We start from the raw sequence: 20544 nt of genomic DNA on the forward strand, positions 1-20544 counted from the left end.
GCTTTAGCAGAATGTCCGCTGTTGCTTCCTGATGATCTTGGTCTTGCTCTTGCCCAATTTAACAGTTGGATTGAGAAGGTAGTGAGCAATCTATCCTCACAAGTCAAACCTAGACACCATAATGCCCCATTGCCTAAACCCTGGTTCTCGCCCGAGCTTAAAACTTTGAAGCAACATTGTAAAAAGCTGGAAAGAACATGGAGACAAGATTATGACTCCGGGGCCAAGACCTCATTGAAATTGGCCCAAAAGGCTTATTATGCGGCTATTAGACTGGCAAAGTGGACTTATTACACTGAGCGAATTGCCCAGTCTAATAATAATGTCAGAGTTGTTTAGCATTGTAAAAATGTTCACTTCTGCCATAGCCATAAATGTGGCCCACACCCCTTCTCTCGATTGATGCAAAGAACTTTCCACTTTTTTATTAATAAGGTCAGATCACTGCAATCACATTTTAAAAATTTTAACAGCCAGATCCCTCAGCTACCCCCGACTATCTGACTGGCTCTACTTCCTGTGTCACCTTTTCTTCATTTGAACCTGTTTCCCTGCCAGACTCCCTTGCTGCTTTATCCTGTCTTAAATCAGGCTTGACGCATGGTCCATGCCCGGTGAAACTTATGGCCACTGCTGCAGTTGTTGTTATTCACTTTGTGAACCAGTTGATTAATACCTCACTTTCTATTGCTTTTGTGTCTACTGATTGGAAACAGGCACTGGTTTTTCCACTTATAAAAAAAACACTCTCGATCCCTATCTCCCCTCCAGCTATTACCCTATTTCTCTGCTAATTGCAAACGTTTGTGAAAAAATGTTTAAAAAGCAGCTCACATTTTTTATTGAACAGCTGAAGAAACTGTCATTCGTGCTTTGGTCACCTCTCGCATTGATTATGCAAATGCACTCAATGCCGGTTTGCCATGTTACCTTCTGGAGAGACTTCAAGTGGTTCAGAATGCCGCCGCTCGTCTCCTACTGGACCTTCCTAAGCACTCCAGTGTTAGGCATCACTTACGTAATCTACACTGGTTGCCAGTAAAAACTAGGATAAAGTTTAAGGCTATTACCATTGCTCATGCCGCACTTTATGAGTATGGCATTGCCTATTTTAGGAAACATTTTCAGTTATACACCCCTGGCAGGTGTCTGCGCTCCTTGAATATGCTTCTTGCGTCTGTCCCTAGGTTTCGTCTGAAACGTAAATGCGGCAGTTCTCTGTCTTATCTTGCAGCAACTTACTGGAATTCCCTTCCCCTGAACCTACGCAATTTGAAGAATCTCATTCAGTTTAAAAAAAAAGCTAAAAACCTTCCTGTTTAACTAGACTGTCCCTCTTTTACTCTGCTTTGTTTCCCCTGATGCTTTGGCTTTGTGCCGGGACACTCTATTGAGTAGCTGTGCGTGCTATAAATTCCTTAAAATAAATAAACATAGTTATAGTTAGTATATTGTTTCAGTTGGAAATGCATTTTTGCTTATCTTCCAAGATTTTCTCCCCCAATTTTTTTTGCACTGCAGCTCCTAACTGGAAAGTTTTGGGGTGAGGAGAGGAATCCATCAAGCGGGACTGAGAAGAAAGGCAGGTCCCAAAACACATTTTCCCAATTCATTTTTCCATAGGAACTTTAGACACTTTTACAGCCCAAACAGCTGAACTGATTGACACCAAATTTGGAAAAAAGCTAGATCTTGGTCCAGAAAGTGTTGTTTTGTGATTTGTTGTAGTTTGGTCTATAGTAATTAATGCTCAAAAACTTTGTATATATTGTCCGCAGAGCATCCATCGAGTTGATCTCTTGGAGACATCTGATTGTCGTTGATGTGGTGCCAGCTGTCTTAGGACTCAGTCCCAAGTCCTAATAAAAAAGACATAATAGAGCAGTGTAAGGATACCCTGGCCCTCCCTTGGCCTGGTGGCGGGGGTTCCAGAGGGACCTGGTCTGGGTACAAAAGCATTTTATTTGTTCTCCCATAAATTCGATGAAGTTCTGTGCATCTGTAATAAAAATAAATTAAAAGAGAATATGGGCACCCGCACGCTTTAAAGTATTCCCTCCTCCCCCAGGGCCCGGAGGGAGATAGGAGACGCATTCATTATTTAGGGGGAGGGTGTGTGTGATTTCCCCCCTTCCCTAGCCTTTAAGAGGCCCTGTGGAACCCATACCTGTGGCCAATCTCTTAATGTGGAAGGGAGGCACGGCTCCCCTCCCCAGCCTAAAAATTACACAGGATCCCATCTTCTGAGGCTCTATAAACAGTTAAGGGGTTTGGGGTGGGCATCTTCCTCCCAAGCCTTAAGAGTCCCTGAGGATACCATCTCATCCCCCAGGGCTGGAAAGAACTAGATAGAGAGGGGACTTTATGACAGGGGGACTACATAGCAGCTGCAGCCTTGTGGAAGAGCAAAACTTTTCCATGCCAGTGCTCTCAAGCAGGAAAATAGTCAATTACTCCCACCCGGCTGGCGCAAAATAAAACTACTCCCACAGAGTGAAAGCAATGTCTGCTCCTGTTGCACCCACGACGAGATTGTGCAGGGGAGTGGGCAGAGGTGTGAGGGTCCTTGGCCTCCATTGGCAGCCTCCAAAGAGGGACATACTGTAGGGTGCCCCAGGTGGCACCCCACTTAGAAATAAAAACAAACTACCAATCATGCAGACTTCTGCAGGAGCAGGAAGCCAGTGGGGCCACAGGGGCCCTGCGGGTCCCCCTGAGGCCCTCAAAACAAATTATGATCTGGGGTGGCCCTGGTAGGCAACAGGGCATTCCTTAAATTAAAAAAAGAACATGCTATCTCCTGTGTAGCCCATCATAGGGTCTCTTTCACGGGTGACGGCCCCTGGGGTTCTCCTTGCAGCCCCCTATGTATAAAAAAAAAGAAGTGGGTGTGGTACTAAGACACCCCAAAAATGTTAAATCAAAAGCAAAAAGTGAATAATAAATGGGCTGCCGCAGCTGCTCATTTGATATTCACTGCTACTCGAGGAGCGCTCCATTTTGCCCTACGAGGGCAATTTACGTATTTTATGATTTGCTGATGTGCTTAGAAGGGCCACTTTTTAAAAATAAATGTTTGGGGAGGGTGTTAGGGTGTTCTGCAGTACTAGAAAAATAAATTTTAAGTCTCCTGGGTCATTGAAACAATGACCCAGGAGAACTTAGTATTTTTTTTTTAAATCACTTCCTAGGCTGGAGCATTTGTTCTACAGCTGTGAATGCAGTGCGACCTAGGGGCTGGTCTTATGTCTGCCTGAAGATGTATAAAATAAAATACAAGTCCTTTTGTGGTTGTTTTTATAATTACATTGTGTGGGGTGAATTTTTTTTAAAGGTAGACATGTTAGTTTTATTTATATTTTCTTAAAGAAAACAGTGTATCGCTGCCTATTTATTTTAACGTTTCACCCCGAAAATGTACCAATAAAAAACTATGTGAAAAGAGGCAGACATGTTTTTTTTTTTTTATATCTCTTTTTTATTTGAGCTAGAAAAAGGGGTGGGCAATACAAATAATTCATACATTATTTTCTAAACATACAGGTGTAAGGCATTATAAATACATCACAGATAATTATCAGCTAATTCGTCTCTAATCTGAACACATATTCCACATAATATCAGCAACATTGAATTATTTTGTTTGAATAACAGTACAATTGTTTATTAATAAAAACAACAATGAATGTGCAATATCCTATACAATAAAATCTATATAGCAGCATTACTCCTATTTGGGTAAAAGCGGGAGCACGATCCGCATCTCATACCTCAGTCAGCTGGATTGCTTAAAGGTCCTTACAATTCATTGAACAAATGAGGAATAATCAGCCCACGTAGCGTTAAACCTATGGAGTGCCCCTACTCTCTACACATATGCCTTCTCAAATTCGTAGGCCTGGCCAACTTATTAGGTTACTGCTCTATCGTCTTCAACGTTGCTGTTTTCCAGTTCTGCAGTACCAAGGACCTGACAACCTCTATTGTTATGTAAATGAAATGGTGCTGGTGTTTTGTTAACTGGAGCCCCATTCCCCGAGAAGCCAAATAAAACCAAGCTTGTTGATGGTAGAATAGCCATCTACATACCATGACTAACAATCTTGAAAACCTCCTCTCAGAAATACTGTAGGTTAGATCATGCAGAAAATATCGACCCATCCACCCGCACCATTCATTTTACATCTAAAACATTGGTCTGGAAATGATGGGAACATTTTATATAGTCTGAGGCGCATAGTATACCATCCATTTAGGTGGGAAAGCTATTCTCTTAAAGTTTGCCGCTTTCAATGATCTATTTCTGATCTCACTCAGTAACTGGCATTCTTTAATATTAAACCTGCAGCCCGTTTCTTGCAAAATTTTAGGAAGTAACTCCTCTAGACATTTTTTATTAGCATTCTGGTTTAACAGGCCATACCAGTTTCCTACTCTACTCATCTTTTTATCTTTAATCTGGCTTATTATTGTTCTTGCAGATTCATTAATCATTATATAATTCTTTTTAAGAAAACAGTTTATTTGGTTAAAGCTTAGCCATAGAGCTGCACTCTGACTGCCAAATTGCAGTAATATCGATTGCCATGATATCAAATCTGGATGGTTATAAAAATCACCTAGCGTCACAAATGCTAAATCTTTCCAGGACTGCAAGACTTCTTGTGAAGACTGAAGACTTAAAGTGAAGTAAGAGCGTGACAATTGCACTTTCTTTTAGCATATATTTTAAAATAAAGTTAGCGTAGTTTGATGGTGCTGCTGCGCATTGTACCATCAGGCACCCCAGGGAGGCCTGGTAGTATGTTGGAAAATGTAGTAATACTAACCCGCCTGCTCTGTGTCTAGTTAGAGAGTGGACAGTTTTACCCAGGCTTGTTTTTTGCCCATATAAACTCCCAAATAACCTTATTTAATTCACTGAAGTATGAGTTAGGCACTTTCTAAGGAAGGTTTAAAAACAAAATACAAACCACAGGGGAGTATTGACATTTTAACTAACCAAACTCGTCCCACTAATGACAAAGGTAGTAAAGTCCACCTGTCTAATATCTTCTTTACCTTTATAAACGTTTTTTTCACATAATTTAAATAGAACACTTGTGTATATTCGTTTATCACATAGATACCTAAATATCTTAAGGGACGTTGTGGTAGAGTCTGAATACCCGCAGGCAACTGGACCTCCATCAAATTTAACAAAAGCTACACAGTTTTGGACTGATACATACCATATTTAATTTCTCAATGTTGTTCCCTAAAAGGCAAATTCTCTAGATTCATTAAAATGAGCCAAATAGGGAGAAAAAAATGTGTCCTGATTAAAGATTGCAACATAAACATTCCAGGATAGGGGATATGAAATCTATAATTGCACATAAGTAGATCCGTTTCCAGCAGACATTGGGACGTAGGGGTAAACATTGCGCAATCTAATCTTCATTATATCTTCATAATCTCTAATCATTTTAGTATACACATTATCTTGAAAACCACTAATTAAATGCTCTCTGTGTACTGGTACATCATGTTTCAATTTATTTTGTTTAGTAGTCATCACCGCTTTAGCATTAACACGATCTGAAGTATATTCCACAGGAGTTAGTAAGCAATTTTATAATGAATGGGGTTATCCTTACAATTTTACAGCATCTACTGTATTCCATCTGCTATTGAGACAAAATTGTTTTATCATGGTTAAAATAAAAGAAATCACCAAAAATGTTCCTTAACTCAATGTTTTCTTCTATTTTCTTGTTTTCTTAAAAGAATAATCCAAACAAAAATAAAATGTTTCCCACCTCTTCCTTTTTTTCAAAATTTCATGTCTTAGTTTCGAAAATGTCTTTCAAGGTTTATTGGATCCAGTCACTATTTTAAGGATTTTTCAACCTGCTAAAAAATAGGAAAAGTTCATAAGTCTCAGTTTAATAAATGTCTTCATGTTTTTCAAGGCCCTTTTTAAAGTCTTTTATCAAAGTCTGTTCATTCTCTGTTTTAGATTTCACTCTTACTCAACTGTTTTATTTCACATTCCAGATGTTTTTTCTCTTTCAAACTAAGATTCTGATTTACTTTCAAACTTGTACTGACACTGATTCACCAATGAATAGTCCTTCTCAATTCCACCAACTTCTTCCGATACTGTGGCTAAATGCAGACATCTAGTGGAGGCATATTTTCAATTTTGGAACTCTTGTTAATCTTTTGGCAGCTGGTGATTCACTCCCATACGTTTCTGAATCTCATCGTCTCAGGTTATTTTCTGTCTCCCTGTGCTTTCTTTTATGCAATGTTTTCCTTTGAAGATCTTCTCCAATGTTTCATCTTTCAGCAATGGTCTTTCTCTCTATTCACCAAGGAACTTTGACTCAAGATTGAACTTTGATAAACCTTGTCTATGTCCTCTCTGTTCACAGCGACCTTCTTCTTTTCCTTGGGGACCTTTGTAACTTTGATCTTCAACTGCATCTTTTACTGGTTCGATCAGAGACCACTTCTTCCTGCTGTCATTCATGCTTTGGTCGTTTGCACTGTAACAGCTCTTCACTGTGATCGTTGTTTGGAAACTGGACTTTTGGAGTTTCAGGTTTTTCATCAGAACTTTCATTAACTTGAAATGTCACTCTCTTTCTTATTGCCTTTGTCTTCACCAGCTTCAAATTCAAATTCTTCACCTCCCTCTGGATTCATGCTGCACGCTTGAGCTGGTCTGTTCAGACTGTGTGCTTTGATAACTCTTACTCATCTACTGCTCTCACTCTTTGTGTGAGCAGTGTGAATACATTGGGACATACCTGCGCATTTCACTGCAGTATTCGTCATCAGGATCATCTGGTATGTCCTTTTCTAGCGCTCGTCCAGTCATCCCTTGCAGACATGATTTCATATGACAGTCCAATTGCCAGGAGACAATCCATGAAAGGGAATATCTTTGCAATCTTATGTTGCCACATTCACCTGATGAGAGATGGATTTCACCATATCAGCCAGACCTTTGGAATAATCTAGCATGATGTCATCTGTTATTAAAACTAGTGCAGATGAACGTACATATGCAAGCCTCATTGCTCTTCTCATGACAACATCAAAACAGGCCAAAGAGCACCAGGCCACTTTACACAAATTAAAACACACACTTTCTCTAATGTATTCTTAAGAGTGCTATTTTCCCATTCCACAGGACCTGATGATTGTGGTTGATAACTGCAATGGCATTTTTCGTTCATATTGATTGCTGCACAGATTATCTGTAAAACTTTAATCTTAACCCCTTGTGCGCGAGTTTATTTCCCGCGCTGTGTGGGAGAAATAAACGGCGTGCAGGATTCGGACAGCTCCCGGCCGTCGTGCGCACACACCAACAGTGATGAATGACAGCTGGGAACCGTCATGAGCATGCAAGGGGTTAAATTATGTACCACAGTCAGGTTCGATAGGAGTTGGAAGGCCAAACCATGGTATTAACTCCCTCAGCAACAACTTGGCAACTGGAAGGATATCTGCTCTCCTTGTGGGAAATGCTATTTAGAAAAAAGAAGATAGCTATGACATACTTCAAACCTTACAGTGTGGCATTTTAATAAAATCCGCTTGAAGTCTTGTAAATGTGCTTTGTGATTTGCTAATATGATTCATGATTGTAACTTATTTTGCCTTGATTATTTAAACAACATGTCAAACATCTTCAGCAACATTTCAAAATCCTTTATCCGTCCAATACTGCCTAAACAGCCTCTGCCTGCATGTGTTGAGTTGTGTAGATACTTGCACACAGGATGTAACCAGGAAGGTGGAGGCACATACTTATGTCCTGCATTGACATACAAATCCTGATAATTATTTTTGTTTTTCTCATTTTTCTCATTTTTTCTCAATTTCTAAAACATATTCCTGCAAAACATTCAGCTCACTCAAAGAAGTCTGCATTGAACTCATAAAGAAACAATTTACAACATCTGAATTTTTTTCAGAAACAGTTTCAATTCTCCATTTTCATTTCCCTGTGAAACCTACTCTTCCTGTAATACAGAATATATTGCCATTTGATCCACATATTGGTTTCCTAGAGTGATCATATCTTTACCAGAATTGTGGGCTGTACATTTTACAACTACAATCTCTCTTGGTTTTTGTTTGGATTTCAACAAATCAGAGATATACACAGTTTTTCATGGGAGCTCCTGAAAATGTCATAAATCCCCTTTGTGGCCATAATTGTCTATAATCATGAACAACACCAAAACCATGCTGGATGTCTATATAAATTGCCACATTCAAATTCTCTGATAAGCCACATGTTCATGTTAAGGCAACCAATTCTGCTACTTTCACTGAAGGTACATTTAACAAAGGAGATGCTTCAAATTTCTCAGAAGTGGGACATACTGTATTGGCAGCTCTCAATGCTCCATATGGGTCTCTCAAAGAAGGCCTATCAATAAACCATATCAGAGCAGCCATTTCCAAGGTTGTTTCTTTAATATCTGGTCTTGTGCAGAGCTCGGTAACCTTTATACAGTCATGGTTCGATTTATCATCTCTTTCATCATCATCCATCCTGTCTTCACAACGCATGTCTGAAATAGGAAGCAGTGTTGCTGAAATTATGACATTGCACCTCCAAATAGAAATGTTTTCTGCTGCAGGTATGATCTGCGCATATCTTTGTTATATGTTGAGTTCTTATCCTTAGTAAAAGTATCTCAACTGAGTGAGGAACATAATTAAAGTATGACCCATCACAATTCCTACACTCTGTTCAATTGCCAGGTAAACAGCTACAACCGATTTTAAACAACCTGGAAGGCTTACAGTTCTTGGATCTAACGCAGCAGAAAGGTACGCCACTCTGCACATTAATCCTCCATGTTGTTGGGTAATAATCGAAAGTGCAAATCCATCTATCTCATGACACAACAGAAAAAACATCAAATTGTAATCAGGCATCCAAAGTGCAGGCGCATTACACACACTGTCTTTCAGTTTTTTCAATGCATCAATGTAGTCATTATGAAATTGTGTCAGATGTTGAACATCACTACATGTTAACCTTACTAAAGGCTTTGCAATCAAGGAAAAATTTGGAATCCACTGAAGACAGTGTCCAACAATCCCAAGAAACATCCAAATATCCCTCTTGGTGTCTGGCTGAGTTAATTTTAGAATTGCAAAAATGCATTCTTTATAGACCTTCATTATACCGTTTTTTGTTTGGTGTCCAAGATAGATGAGTTCCTTTTATAGTACTGCATTTTAGTTGGGAAAACATTATGTCCATTAAAAACTACATGATTCAACAAGGCGATTGTATCATACTTACAGTCTTCTTTTGTCTTAGATGAGACCAATATGTCATCAATGTATTGCATCAAGTCTGAATTACATGGCTTCAACTCAAACTCGCTAGATCTTTTTTCAGTATTTACAAGAAGATTGAAGGACTTTCAGTATACCCTTGTAGGACCCTACACCACATCAGAACTTTATTTAAAAATTAGAACACAAAATAGGAATTGAGAAGAACGCTTGGCATAAGTCAATGACTGTATACCATTCTGCTTCGGACGGAATTTGAAACAAAATCACTGCTGGATTCCACACCACTGAACAAGATGGAACAACAATCTTGTTAATCTTGTGGAGATCCTCTATGATTTTCCACATGCCATTCAGTTTTTTAATTCACATCACAGAAGAGTTGCTAAGACTACTATGCACCTATTGGGGGATTATCTGCTCAATCATTAGTTCAATCACTTGCTTCCCATAAGCCTCCTTTGTAAGTCTGTATTGTCTCCTTCTAGGCCTTATTGAATCTTATTTATTTCTTGTTCTATTCTGGTTGTGCCATTTTTTAAGCAGTCCAATCTCTTTGCCAGTATATTCCCAAAGCTCACATTTGACTGAATGTCTTGAGTCCAGGGGCATGTCTTCTTTGGTTAAAAACTGAGAACAACTCAACTCTCAAGTCTTCCGTACTCAGTTTAAAAACTGAACCTCCATCTTGTGTTTTAATTGAAACACCATCCAGTCTAAAATAAATTAAACAATTCATTTTACAAAGTAAGACTCTTGCCAATATGTTAACAGGACTTGAGTCACTCAAAATAAATTGGTGCTTATTCTCCATTTAACCAGTTTTAACTTGAGCATCTGCTGTAACTTAGTTAATGATTTGTTTATATCAGCTCCCTACAACTTGAAATTCTCTTCCCAAGATGGGAAGGTTTGGGGCTCCTACAGATTGAACTGTTGAATGGGTAGCCCCAGTACTGATTCAAAATGAAACAGGATGGCAATTGACTTCTCCTTCAACATACAGGCCACTATTGTCCAACTCTTGGACTGCTTCAAGCATCCAGTTCTCTCTCCCCTAAGACCCCCCCCGCCTCCCCCCCAGGCACCATCAATGGGAACTTCTCCCTGCCATCTCATCACTCAGAATCAATGGATTCTTTTGGTATCACGCACTAGGGCAACTTGTGCCTCATGTTTTCCAGCACTAAAGGAGCTGTTAGCATTGACATTTAAAACATTTTCTGATTCTGCACATTCTGTTCTGAATTTTGCCTATTTGGAACCATCATAACATGTCTCTACATATGTGAAACTTGTTCTGCATTCCCCTGAATCCTATTAGGATTCTGACAGCACTCCCTATTCTAGTGGCTGAACTTCCCTTAGAAAGGACAAGCGCTATTTTTTTTATCATTTCAAAGCTCACTTTCATTCCATCACCTTTAGCACTACCTTGCATCTGCACCTAATTCATTCCAGTTTGCACACAATTCATATTTGAACCCATTTGATTCTGGGACCCTTCTCAGACTTGTGGAGGAAGGATCAGCTTTTCTTTAAACTTCTTCTGCTTGGCTGCAAAATAATTACTGTTATTTTTTGCCAACATATCATCTATGCCCTTTGCCTGCTAGTGCACCATTCTGTTGAATGTAATTTCTAATCTCTGGCCTCAGTCCATTCACAAAAGCAGACACAAAACCACAAATTCCATCTTTTTCATGATTGTTTGACTATGCTGTGTTTCTTATGATTATGCATTAGCCTCTCATAAAAATAATACATGACTCTTTTGGCCCTTGCAAGGTTTTAAACCTTTTATGCCAATTTATGTCCTTTACAGGAACACATTTTTTATACACTCAATTACAGTCTTATATTTGTCCATTATTTCTGTAGATGGGGAATTGTTAGGACTAATCCAAGCTGATTCTTCTGTCCATCTGATCACAACCTTACACCCCAAGCTGCATATCTCCAGGAATCCCAATCTCATATGAATTCCTATCTGTCCACAACATTTGGGAGATAGGTCAACTTATGTAATTCATGATACCACTTTGCTGGATCCTCTTGCAACTTTCAAATTATGTGTAAATGTATACAAATCAACTTGTGTACGCAACACATGCACAGATTCCCCACATGAACCTCTCTCAAAGGAAACTCTATTCAGCCCCTTTCATTGTCTTTTCATTTGCTGTCCCTTTCTTCCATCTTTCTCAATATTTCTTCAAATCACTACAATCTGGAGTATTCTCAATTAAATCATTAATATGCGCTTTTAAAGTAATTAAACCCATTTCCTTAATTTCATCATATATCACATCTTTTTTATAATTTTGTTTCTCTTGCTTATGTCAACCTCTAATTTATCAGCTAATTCCTCTAATAAGGTCTTTTGCACAGATATCTCATTTCTTTGGCATCTTAAGTAAACAATCTATTTGAATCCACATTGTCCTGTAGCATTTTCACCAAATTCCGATTTTAAAATGCCAATGCTAATTTCTTTAGGAGGCTCTCAGCTAACGGTATAAAAACCTGAGTCTGGGTTTCAGAAGGTACATCCCTACTTGTATTAGGCACTTCTGTGGTCATCGCCAACTCTGTTGGTGCACTTGGTGCCACTACAGTAGGAGTTTGCACCACTGCCCTATCTCCAGCAGTACCTGTGTCCACTCCCACAGTGGAAAGAGTTGCATCTGCTGTTCTGTCTGTATTTGGAGGATGTCTGGAATTCAAAAGCTCACCTATGAATTTATTATCATCAACCTCACTCTCGTCTGCTTGCTCATCTTTCTTTTCTGTTTTTTTTTTATCTTGTTCCTCTTTCTCAGTGACTACAGCGGGCGATATTTTTACACACTTGATCATTTCCTCCCTCTAGCTTTTCTCCTGCTGATCCATCTTGCTCTCAAGCTAATGTCTAAATGTACCCTTCACCTGAGTTCCTGTTGTCTATCTCTCTTTCTCTGTAGCCATGTAATCCCAATTATCATGTACCTCTGTGTAGGTCTGGGCATCGGCTACATGCCATACATGGCTAGTCTCAAGAAATCTAACTTCCTAACATTTAAAGTACCTTCTAATGGAAATTGTAAAACTTAATCATGTGTAGGATATGTATTCAAGTCGGAAATCCAGGTACACTTATAGTAACTGATCTCTTTCATCATCTCATAGGCTGGTGTTTTCTTTGGCAGATAATCTCTGTCCTTCACGAGGTACTACAGTAACCTTTTGCTTCACCAACAAATTTCCCAGTGTTTACACTTAAAATGAATTAGAAATAAACAAAAAAGTCAACAAACAACGGCCAACTGCAATGTGGCTCTTTTAAATGTCAACCTATCACAGCGTGGCTTTGTCAGCAACCAACCTATCACAGCAAGGGTTTGTGAGGTACCACCAATCCCAGAGCAGCTCCCTGGCTGAGTAATAATCACAGCATGACTTATCCATGAATAGGAAAACAATTGCAAATTCTCTTTAACCTATTTCATTTCTAGGCCTTTTCCCCCTGTGCTAAGCCCTTTTATGGCTATTTGGGGTAGTTCCCGCTTAGGGTCCGTACCTTTTTGTCCACATAAGGTATCCACGCCAAATTTGCATCCTTTTCTTCCAACATTATGGGATTTTAAAGGCACCCAGGGTTTATTGATTCCCCTGGAGAGGACCCAGAAATGCTTTTTTGGAAAATGTGAAAAAAGTGCTGCAGATGAAAGCGTCTGTTTTTGGTGCTGAAATCACCATCATCCTAGCTGTCAGGGACAGACACACTTTTGTCAGAAAACTAAAATTCTTTACACAGTTTTGGCATTTTTCAGGGACATAGCCTATTTTTGCTTCTTATTGTGCTTTCTACCTCCTTCCAGTTAGTGGTAGAAATAGGTATTAAAGCAACCATGGATTCCGGAAAACTATACATTTCTGAAAAGTAGACAACATTCTAAATTTAACAAGGGGTCATTTGTGTAGATCCTTCAAGTTTTTGTTAATGGAAGCTAACAGTTGAAAATAGGAAAAAATCGAAAATGAGTTGCAGAAAACAGCCATTTGTGCCAATGTTTTCACCTGTAACTTCTTCGAAGTATGACAGATTTTTGAAAAAGCAATATACAGTTACATCTGCTGGAGCCTTCTGGTTGTGGAGAGATATAGGACTTGTAGGTTCACCAAGAACCTGAGGAACACAGAGCCAATAACTGAGCTGTGTCTTGCAATGTTTTTTCATTGTGTACCCAATATATAGCAATTCATTTGATAAAATATAAAGAGTACAAAATAGGTATCAAGGACTCCTATGTATTTCCGAAATGGGAACTAAATCTAGAGTTTAGAAGTAGTAGCTATTTGCACATCTCCAAAATTGTGGGTACCCATACTAGCATGTGAATTATAGGACATTTTTCAAAGTGACTTTTATTTTACACATGGACTTTTTTTTACACATGGTCTTACATTTGGAAGGCAGAAATGCAGTAAATCAATAGGTAATAACAGTTGCTCTACAATTCTGTGTTCCCCTAAGTCTCTCTATAAAAATGGTACCTCACTTGTGTGGGTAGGCCTAGTGCCTGTGACAGGAAATGGCCCAAAACACACCGTGGACACTCCACATTTTTACAGGTAAAGCAGTCCCTTTTGTTTTTTGCAAAGTGCCTAGCTATGGATTTTGAAACCCAGCTCAGCCAGCACCTAGGGAAACCTAGCAAACCTATACATTATTGAAAACTAGGCATCAAGAGGATTCCAGGATGGGGTGACTTTAGTGGCTCTCACCAGGTTCTGTTACCCAGAATCCCCTTCAAACCTCAAACTTTGTAAAATTAAAAACACATTTTCCTCACATTTCTGTGATGGAAAGTTCTGGAATGTGTGTGGATCCACAAAATTCCACCCACCCTGCATTCCCCCAAGTCTTCCGAAAAAACTGGTACCTCACTTGTGTGGATGGGCCAAGGGCCTGTGGCAGGGAAGAGCCCAAAATGTATTGTGGAGACATCAGAATGACCTATCACAAAACAACTTGGTTTTGCAAAGGGGCTCACCTTGGTTTTTGGCCCTGCATTCGCCGGCCATCTAGGGAAACCTACCAAACCCAGATATCTTTGAAAACTAGACGCCCAGGGGAGTTCAGGGAGGTATGGCTTGTGTGGAGTCTGTCACGTTTTCCCACCCAGACTCCCCTGCATACCTCAAATTTAGGTGAAAAAATCATTTTTTTCTCAAATTTCTGTGTGGGAAAGTTGTAGGATCACTGGGCTGACACAAATTTCATACCACCAAGCATTCCCCCAGGTCTCTCAATAAAAATGGTACCTCAATTGTGTGGGTGGGTCAAGTGTCCGTGACAGTCAAGGGCCTAAAAAGTATTGTTGAGACATCAAAATTGCCAATCACAAAACGACCTGGTTTTGGACAGGGGCACCTGAGTATTTGACCGCTTGCTTGGCAGCCATCTAGGGAAACTTACCAACCCCCACATATTTCTGGAAACTAGACACCCTGAGGAGTCCAGTGATGCATGGCTTGCATGGATCCCCCAATGTTTTCCTACCAAGAATCCACTGCAGACCTCAAATATAGCTGAAATAAATTCTTTTTCCACACATTTTTGTGTGGGATCATTGTGTTGGCACAAATGTCCTACCACCCAATGTTCCCCTTGGTCTTGCAAGTAAAATGATGCCTCACTTGTGTGGCTGTCCAATGCATAATCGTCTAAAAGTGTTTTTTTTTTTTTTAAATGTAGCGCTTAGAATTCGCTGTGCTATACGCTTAATCCCTATGTTTTTGGCCCTTCCCAGTCACAGTCCATTGGCCCACCCACACAAGTGAGGTATAATTTTACTCGGGAGAACAAGGGGAACACTGGGCGGTAGGAAATGTGTGCCGGCATAGTGATCCCACACAAAAATGTGTGCAAAAAGGGATTTGTTTCAGCTAAATTCGAGGTTTGCAGGGGATTCTGGGTAGGGAAACCCTGGGGGAGCCACACAAGCCTTAGCTTTCTGGACTTCTCAGGGTGTCTAGTTTTCAGAAATATGTGGTTTTGATAGATTTCCCTAGATGGCCACCGAGGTCAGGGCCAAAAAGCCAGGTGCCCCCCACTTGCAAAAGCAGGTCATTTTAATGTCTCCACAATACATTTTGGGCCCTTGCCGGTCACTGTACTTGGCCCGCTCACACAAGTAAGGTACTATTTTTATCGGGAAACCTGGGAGAACGTTGGGTGGTAGAAAATTTGTGTCAGCCCAGTGATCACACAACTTTCCCACACAGAAATGTGAGAAAAATGTGATTGTTTTCAGCTAAATTTGAGGTGTGCAGGGGATTCTGGGTAGAAAAACATCAGGGAATCCATGCAAGTCACACCTTCCTGGACTCACCTGGGTTTCTAGGTTTTTAGTTTTCAGAAATGTCTGGGATTGGTAGGTTTCCCTAGATGGCCGCCAAGCCCAAGATCAAAAACGCAGGTGACTTCCTCGTAAAACAAGGTATTTTTGTAATCGATAATTTTGAAGTCTCCACAGTATATTTTGGGCCATTTCCTGTCACGGGCACTAGGCCTAACCACACAAGTGAGGTACCATTTTTATCAAGGGAATTAGGGGGAAAGCTCGGTTGGTGGAAGTTTGTTGCTCCCCTTTATTCTAGAACTTTCCATCACAGAAATGTGAGGAAAATGTGTTTTTTCTCTCCTAAAGTTTGAGGTTTTCAAGAGAATCTGGGTAACAGAACATGGTGAGAGCAACACAAGTCACCTCATACTGGATTCACCAGGGTATCTAGTTTAAAAAAATATAGAGGTTTGCTAGGTTTCTCTCTGTGCTGGCTGAGCTAGAGCCCAAAATCCACATCTAGGCACATTGCAAAAAAAGGGTCAGTTTTCTGTGGAAAAATGTGATGTATCCATGTTGCGCTTTGGGCCATTTTCTGCCAGGGCACTAAGCCTACCCACACAAGTGAGGTACCATTTTTATCAGGAGACTTGGGGGGGGATGCAGTTTGGGTGGAAGTTTGTGGATCCACACAGAGTCCAAAACTTTCCATCACAGACATGTGAGGAAAAAGTTTGAGGTTTGCATGGGATTCTGGGTAGGAGAACCTAGTGCGAGGCACACAAGTCACCCAATCCTGGACTCCACTTGGTGTCTAGTTTTCAAAAATGTACAAGTTTGCTAGGTTTTCCTAGGTGCCGGCTGTGCTACGGCCCAAAATCCACAACTAGGCACATTGCGAAAAAAAGTCTGTGCCTAGTGGGTTTTGCTGCCCGGGGGTAGCGGGAGATCGGGGGCTATTGTCCCAATATGTGGGGGCATAAAGACTGTAGCTATTGTTTTGGGGGGTGGGGGCATTGTTTTACCCATTCTGGGCAGTCCACACTCCTCATATAAAAAAGTCAGTGTAATCCCTTGCGCCTAGTGAGCTCTTCCAACCCCCGGGGGGGCAGATCAGGGGATATTGCCCCCATCTGCCTCCTGTGGGGGCAGAAAGTCTGTGACATTTTTTGGGGTGGGCTGGGGGTATTGTCATGCACATTCTGCCCACAATCACCCCTGAACTTTGAAAAAAATCCCAGGTACCTCGTGGGCTTTCTGCCCCCCCGGGGACAGATAAGGGGCTATTGCCCCACCTGCCTTCCGGGGGGCAGAAAGACTGTGGCATTTTTTTTGGGGTGGGGCATGGGCTTGCCCATTTTGGGCAGCACCTACCCCAACATATATAAAACAAATCCCTGGTCTCTTGTGGGCTTTCTGCCCCCCTGTGGGGGCAGAAAGACTGTGACTTTTTTAGGAGGTGGGGGCATTGGCATGCCCATTCTGGGTAGTCCCCAGCCCTGAACTTTGGGGGGGGAAACCCTGGTGTCTAGTGAACTTTCAGCCCCCTGGTGGGCAGACAAGGGGCTATTGCCCCCATCTGCCTCCCGGGGGCAGAAAGGCAGTGGCAAACATTTTGGGGGTAGGGGCATTGGCAGGCCCATTCTGGCCAGCCCCCATACCTAGGAATAAATACAAAATAATCCCAGGTGCCTAGTGGGCCCTCTGCCCCCGGTGGGGCAGATCAGGGGCTAATGCCCCATCTGCCTCTGGGGGGGCAGAAAGACTTCTGCTTTTTTGGGGGGTTATTGACATGCACATTCTGGGCAGCCCCCATCCCTGACACAAATTAATACCCTGGTGTGTAGGGTGCTTTCTACCCCTACGGGGGCAGATTGGGGACTACTGCTCCCATCTGCCACCCAGGGGGGCAGAAAGACTGGATATGCCACTTTTTATGGGGAGAGCAAAGGCCCTTGCCTAAAGGGCTGCTCCCCCTCCCGGGGTCTAGTGGGTGGATCCCTGCTTGGGGATCGCCCTCCTGGGGCAATCCCAAGCATGGATCCACTAGGGAAGGGTACCATTGGAAAGGGGAGATTTTCCCCTTTCTAACGATACACCTCCCATGTTATTTGATGCTCAAGGGTTAAGAGAGCACCAAAACAATGAAACTGAAAGTAGGTTTCAATTTCAGTGTAATGACCTCAGCATGCCATGCACGCAATCGTCGTTACATTGAAGGGAAAAAAGCCTCGGGAGGTTGGGGAAGCTCCTCCCCACCTCCCGAGGCAAACATTTAAAAAATAAAAAGGAAATCCCTCTACTGTCTGCAGCGGAGGGATTTTGTGCGTCTGTGCACATGACGGAATGTTTCCGTCATGAGCACAGGAGCATTGTTGCTCATGATGGAACCTTTCCGTCATGAGCACTGATGGGGTTAAAACAAAATAACTGAATACACCCTTGTCTGTTTATCCTAGAAAGTGAGGTAAAGTCAGTAAAACAATTCAGTTGCAAACCAAGAAACTTCAGAAACAAGAACAAGATTCAAAATCAAGCATGGAAAATCACGAATGGTCTACAGAGTGCATCAAATTCACACTAGGGAGGTTCCTGGTGAGCGGTATCCTACTGTTGTCAGTGTCCTTGCTTTGTGCATGAGAGGGAAGTTCATCAACTCAACTTAAACACACAACCAAGAAAAATAAATGTTTGTTTTCAACACCCATCACTGTGTGACGCCTATCTCTACACACCTCAATTACCGACAAGTAATCAATATATTTGAGAATGTGGATTTTTATGAATACAATAACCAAACCAATTGGTAAATCAAGAAAACCTCAAATGTGTTTGCAGATATGAATAATACATCACCACAGCAGTGATCAGTCCCCAAATTGAACCTATGATCATTATTGCATACCCAAAAAACCTTCAACAGAAATACATCTCATGATCTCAAACTTTAATACACACTCACAAAATCAATTCTCTGTGTTCATATTTACAATCCAAATAGTTGAGGAATGCATAGTCACTTCTCATGATGATTTAGCACCCGAAATTTTAAAAAGTTCCAAAAAATGCCTTTCTTCCTCCAACTGGGCATTAGAGACTCAGAAACCACATGAAAGTCTTTAGTGGGTCCCCGCTAAAGAGGAGGTGTTCATATGCAACCATATTGTGCTACCAAACGTGTGAGAGCCCAAACCCCAATATATTACTGAAACCCAATATTTTGAACACTCAAATGATTTACCTGTGACGATTCGGCTCCAGCAAACTTGATCTTCAAATAATCACCACCCTCCATGACATCAAGTTCAATAAATTAGAAGAGAAAATCAAATTGTAACTGAGACATCTTAGACTGAGTCCAAAATGGGTAAAAATGTTGCAGAGTTTTATTATAAAAATCTCAAAATAGGCATTACAGAGAAATGCAGTAAATGTCATGACGGCTCAGATACAGAGTTCATAGTCAGAAATCAGATTTTTTTAAAAATCCTAATAAGCACTTGAGTCTCTCTAAAATCTAAATGTCAGGCTCATAAATAATATTGACAGCATGACTAGCGGAAAAGTAAAATCCTCTCTCCAAAAATAAAAAAGTGTTTCAGGTAGAAAAAGGGAAGTAATCTTGCTCGCCCCGAAATCAAGGGGTTTTATAGACATTTTTAACATAAAGAATTTGAAAAACTGCAGATTCAGTATGGCCTGACTACCAGTAGCACATATTAGACAAATCAGAGGCAAAATTTTTCATTTTTTCCTATAACTCAAACCCATTTTTAATGTAGAAGAATCCTACCATTAGCTTCAACAGCAACAGCATTCCAGAGGCGTCAAATATGATAGGAAACAGACTTATACATTTGTGCACCAGCAAGCCTGCATCTTCAGAAAAATACATCAGGAGCATGAGGGAAAGTTTTATTCCAAATACAGCAATTGTGTCACAGTGTGCTGTGCTGTGAAAACTGTGGGGAGAGAAGTCTCACAGGCGGTCATTGATTGGGAGCAAGGATGAGCAGGAGCAAGACAAGCAAAATACTAGAAATTGCCTTCATCCTAATAAAATGGTGTCTTTACGAAGAAAGGGCATAACTGAACTATGTTAATAAAAAATTAGTTTTAAGAGCTACATCATTAATTAATTGATTACAACTATATTCATCACAAAAATCATAAACATTAACTGATTGTTACCCAAAATTGCACATTTGAGAAAACTTCAACAGCCTCTGATATGTCGATTGTCATTCCCGTCCCAGTTTTGGGATGCTTCCTCCCTTGACAATGCACTGCTGTACTTTCCGCTGTCCCTATGAATTTATAAGCTCTCATATCTAATTGCTGCACCCCTCTCCAAGTTGTTCTTGGTGGAAAAACACCACCTCCTAACTTCCTTCCAGTAGTTTGGTCTTTTAGGGGCCGATTACGATGGCGGGCGGATCGCAGCTGCAAAAGGGACGGCCCGCCATAGTTGCGGCAGTCCCACCACATGAATTATGATGCGCCTGCCAGTGTGGCGGGCGCATCCTGTATATTTTACATTGCGGCGGGCCGTGCTGCAAGCAGCACCCACCATAATGTAAAAAATACATGTCGTGCTTTTACATGCACAATGTGACAGGCACCGCTCGGTGCCTGCCACATTGTACATGAAAACGCAGGGGGGGTACCATAGGTATCCCCTATGTGCACCCCCCAACACCCTGGGGTCCCGCAACAGGCCACCAACAGCAGGAACTGCCAGCCTTTCCATGGCAGCAATGCAGCCATGGAAAGGCTGATCACAGCCTGCATCATAATGTATGGATGTATGGACCACCACCATATTAAACTCGTTTTCCGCCGGACGAAAAGTCGACCGGCGGACGGTCTTTCCGTCCGCCGCGGACCCCCCAGCCAT

This window comes from Lissotriton helveticus, chromosome 5_1 (assembly GCF_964261635.1).
Source record: "Lissotriton helveticus chromosome 5_1, aLisHel1.1, whole genome shotgun sequence".
In the NCBI taxonomy this organism is placed as follows: Eukaryota; Metazoa; Chordata; class Amphibia; order Caudata; family Salamandridae; genus Lissotriton; species Lissotriton helveticus.